This window comes from Chrysochloris asiatica, unplaced genomic scaffold, assembly GCF_000296735.1.
Source record: "Chrysochloris asiatica unplaced genomic scaffold, ChrAsi1.0 scaffold00022, whole genome shotgun sequence".
Classification (NCBI taxonomy): domain Eukaryota; kingdom Metazoa; phylum Chordata; class Mammalia; order Afrosoricida; family Chrysochloridae; genus Chrysochloris; species Chrysochloris asiatica.
The window spans coordinates 27,582,964-27,587,729 of NW_006408540.1; the positions used below are offsets into that span (position 1 = coordinate 27,582,964).

At 36.3% G+C, this 4,766-nt stretch overlaps 2 pseudogenes; both read right to left on the minus strand.

The window, feature by feature from the left end:
• Positions 1-400: 400 nt before the first annotated feature.
• On the minus strand, positions 401-1,796 carry LOC102825173 (annotated as a pseudogene).
• A 572-nt stretch (positions 1,797-2,368) lies between these two features.
• LOC102825555 lies at positions 2,369-3,088 on the minus strand (annotated as a pseudogene).
• Between the last annotated feature and the right edge of the window lie 1,678 nt (positions 3,089-4,766).

A 4,766-nucleotide genomic window follows, 5' to 3' on the forward strand; every position in this document is an offset into this window, starting at 1 on the left:
TAGAAGAGTAGATTTAGCTGAATAGTCCCTAGGATACCTATAACAGGGGTGGTCCAAATAAAGGCACAGTCTTGTGACATTTGAAATACAGATAACGTTATTTAAATTGAAAACACTATTAATTAAAAAGCTGTATTTAGTTAAGACTCTTTTATTATAAAAAACCTAAGAGTACTTTTAGATAAGGCAGAAATATTTCTAGGTTAACAAGAGCAGATTTGACTTTGGACTTTCATTGTTTAGACAAATTTTATAGAGCAGAAAAAGTTAGGTTATTTACAAAAAATATCTACATATGTATTCAGAGGTACAAATTTGGTGACAGAAAGACTTAAGTATATGGTTATATCTCAAGCAGTTCTCAAAGAGCTTTGTTAATTTTCTTGGATTTTAAGTGTGTCTAAGATGCTTCTTCATTCTCAATCTTGAGAGCCAAATAGTACTTTAAGTGCCCCATATCTGCAATTTTATACTCTACAACAAGGGGTACATCAGCAGATATACTGAGTATAACTGTAGGAGACAATGGTGTGACTTTTATAAAGAAGTTCAGGTTTCTACGTGCAAAAGTTAGCTGAACTGGTTCATTCATCTCTATGGTAACTGCCTCCTCCTCTTTATCAACATTACTTGTTTGTGACAATTTCATGTTTCCATTTCCAAGTTCTCCACTTGCAGAATATTTCACTCCATTTTTTGCACAGCAAATGACAACACAATCCAATATGACTGAGATCTCAGTATATTTGTGCAAATTCACCAGAAGCCAACTTTAATACATAGCTGTACTCTTGTTCTAGAGTTCCAAGTTGTTCAACATCTAAATCCATTAACTTCATGTCATAGTCTGAAACTTTTTCTTGGTTTGGTGCTTCAAATACTAGTGCCAAGGTGTCTGCATTATCTTAAGCCCATAGTATAATGATGTCTTATTGCCAGCACATTTCAGTATTTTTGACGTTCTGGTGAGGTTCATGCCCACGGCTAGGTTGCGGTGGCAGCAGTAGGTATCGAAGCCCTCAGAGCGCAGAGTGAGTTGCACAAGAAAGACATAGGACAAATCTATACTATGCAGGTTCATGCCGCCTGAGCTGATGCCTTAGCGGACCTCATTGATGAGGTCCTTGAGTGCCTTTAACACTTTCCTCACAAGGATCAGAGCTTCAGTTGAAGACCAAAAGGACCACAACCAGCTTGCTGAGTTTGCAACTGTTTAATGCTGCTGCGTCTGGGAGCACATACTCCTGCCCTCTGCTTTTTTGAACTTTGCTGTTATTGCTGGTGTGAGATGATAGCTCATTATTGTTGTGATTTGCATCTCTCTAATGGCTAATGATTGTGAACATTTCTTTGTATGTTTGTTGGCTGTACCAATGTCTTCCTTAGTGACGTAGCTGTTCATTCTGTTCATGTCCTGTGCCCAATTTTTTTAAGTCCTCACAATAGTGATTTTATTAAATTAGTTGCTTTATAAAACATTGCAGATGTTATAATTGTTAACATAACAATTGATCAAACTGTATGTAGTTAACTGGTACAGTTTGCTGAGCATGTTTTATAAAGGAAAGGGCATGCCAAAATCCTGTTAAAGTTGTTCCATTGCAGCCTAGGAGAACAAAGGAGTTGCTTCTCAGACATTTAAACCAGGCAGTTAAAACAAGCGAAGTTTCCCTCCCTCATCCAGAGCACACCATCAGTAGAAATATTCTGATAAATATGAACTTGACAGTCTTTTTACTCAAGAGATGCCATGGAGGTTTACCTTCTTCAGTTTCAAAATTGGGGGGTTTGGTCATTTATTTTTAAGTATCAAACTCTAGTGTCTTTTTGGTTGCAGTAGCTTCACTCTGAGATAAGCAATCTTCTTTACAGTATAATTTTAATATCCTCATGCTCAATTTTAAGACAAAGCAATTTTAATACTAGGTGAACGCCACATGCCCTTGCTGCAAACTGCTTTTCTAGACAAGTTATGAAGTAGTTCAAGAAGGTATGGTTAAGGCTGTATTACTGAATGGTGCTGGTAAATACTACACAATTTGTCACGTTGCAACCTTGTTTCTAATTTAGTGACTGCTGCTGCTATGGAATCAGATAGCAACAATGACAACATTATTAGCTTTTTCTTTTTGTTTTTTTACTATGATTTAGTTAGCAACTGAGGTTCCCGATTTTAACCTCTTGGCAGCAAGATCCAAGTTCCCTCATTCGTACATTAGCACCTAAGAGCCAAGGGGTTAAATAACCAGCACAAAAGATCCTGCACTTCTCATTGTAGCATTTGGCAGAAGTGAAAGGAAAGGAAATTGTGCTACATGTTGAAGGGATTGTGGACAACAGAAAGAAGACACCAGAAGATAAAACGTTGTCACCTGAAGTCTTGAAAATCTTATACATATCCTCCATCATGACCACCATAGTCTGCCAGATCGTCTTTCATGGTAGCCTTTTATCCCCCCCTCCAGGAACCACAACTATCTTCTTTTTGGCTTTTCTTTTCTTTTTTTGCTTCTGTTTTTCACTGCAAAGCACAATGAATCGGTAATCTTTTTTAAGTCATCAATTTCCAATGAAATACACACATATCTCGAACTAAGGCTTCCAAAAAGCTGGCATAATATAGTGACATTTCCTGTTGTGTAATTTTTATCTTTTAGTAACTTATCAAAGTCTGTGAAGTCATCTCTTGAAGATGGGTTCATAGCTTCTATTCCATAAACTGTATTATTAACACCAAAAGTTTCTTTTTTTCTTTTGCTAATTCAAGGTCTGCCTCGCAGTTTGCCTGCTAGTTGTTCTTCTGGTGTTAGCACTTTAGGTTCTTCAGGTTCTTCTAACCTCTTTTTAATTTCTTCTTGCCTTTTCTTTTGTTGCCATTCTTTTTCTTTTATCTTCTCTGCTATTTTTTTTTTTTTTTTTCTTTTCTGAAATTTTACTTCTGGCTTTTCTTCAGTTCCTTCTTTCTTTTCTTCTTCATCATTATCCCAGTTATCCCTGACGTCTTCGCCTGGACCTCACCTTCCCAGCGGTCCCCACCCGTGGTGCTGCGCCCTCCTTCTGCACCGGATCCTCTACGGAGAACGAACATGTCTACATCCCAGAAATTGGAGTTCCCGCAGCTGCTGTGTGGTGTGAGCCATGTGCCCATTTTTAAATTGGGTTATTTGTCTTTTTCTTGTAGAGGTGTTGTGGTTTCCTTTAGATTTTAAAAATTAAACCCTTGTGTGATATGTCATTGCAAAATATTTTTTCCCATTCTGTGGATTCCCTTTTTTACTCTTTTGGTGAAATCTTTTGATGCACATAAGTTTCTAATTTTTAGTATGCCCCAATCATCTCTTTTGTCTTCCTTTGTTTGTGTAATTTTTGCAATGTTTGGTAGTCTGTGTGTGCCCTGAATGAGAGCCCTTAAATTCATCCCTATTTTTTCACTGATGACCTTTATAATTCTGGGATTCACATTTATATCTTTAATCCATGCTGAGTTGTTTTTTTCTTTTTATATGGCATGAGGTAAATGCCTTGTTTCAATATTTTGCATATCGATTTCCAGTTCTTCCAGTCTATGTCCTCCTCATTCAATGTACGTTGGCCCTTTGCCAAAGATTAGTTGGCTGTGTGTGAATCGGTTAATTTATGGAATCTCATTCTGTTCCATTGATCTATGTATTTTTTATCGTTCCAGTACCAGGCTTTTTGACCACTGGATCCATGTAGTAAATTTTGAATTCAGGGAGTGAGAGGCACCCAACTTTGTTCTTCTTCTTAAGCAGTGCTTTGCTTATACTGGTTCTCTTTCCTTTCCATATAAATTTTGTAATTGTTTTTTTCCATCTCTCTAAATGATGTTATTGCGATCTGAATTGAGAGCCCAGAGGGTTTTACTGGCGAATTTTACCAAACATTCAGAGAAGAGTTCACACCAATTTTACTCAAATTATTCCAGAATATAGACGTGGATGGCAAATTTCATAACACAATTTATGAAGGAAGCATAAGTCTCATACCAAAACCAGGCAAGGGCATCATTGAAAAAGAAAACCGTAGACCAATATCCCTCATGAACATAGATTCCAATATTCTTAACAGAATCATAGCCAATAGAATGCATATATATATATATAAATAAATACATAACGATCAAGTGGAATTCATACCAAGGATTCAAGGACAGTTCAATTTTAGAAAAAAAGCATTCAACATAATCCACCATATAATTTTAAAAAGATAAAGAACCACATGATCCTATCAATTGATGCAGAAAAGTCATATGACAAAATCATTACACACTCTTGATAAAAACACTCAACAGAGTAGGAGTTGAAGGGAAATTCTTCATCAGAATTAAGAGCATATTTACAAAACCAACAGCCAATCTCAATGATGAGAAATTGAAAGCATTCCTTTTGTAAACAGGAATCAGACAAGAATATGCTTTATCACCTTGTATCCAATATTGTGCTGGAAGACTTAGCCAGAGCTATAAGATAAGATAGGGAAATAAATTAAAGGCACCCAAATTGTCAGAGAAGCAGTAAAACTCTATTTGCAGATGATATGATCCTATACATAGAAAACCCCAAAGACTAACAAAAAAATTATTGGAACTCATTGGAAGATTCAGCAAAGTGGCAGGGTACAATATCAACATACAAGCATCAGTTAGATTTCTCTATACTGAAAGGGAAATTAGGAAAACCGTACCATTTACAATAGGTACTCAAAGGATGAACTACTTTGGAATAAATCTAAACATAAAAACAAAA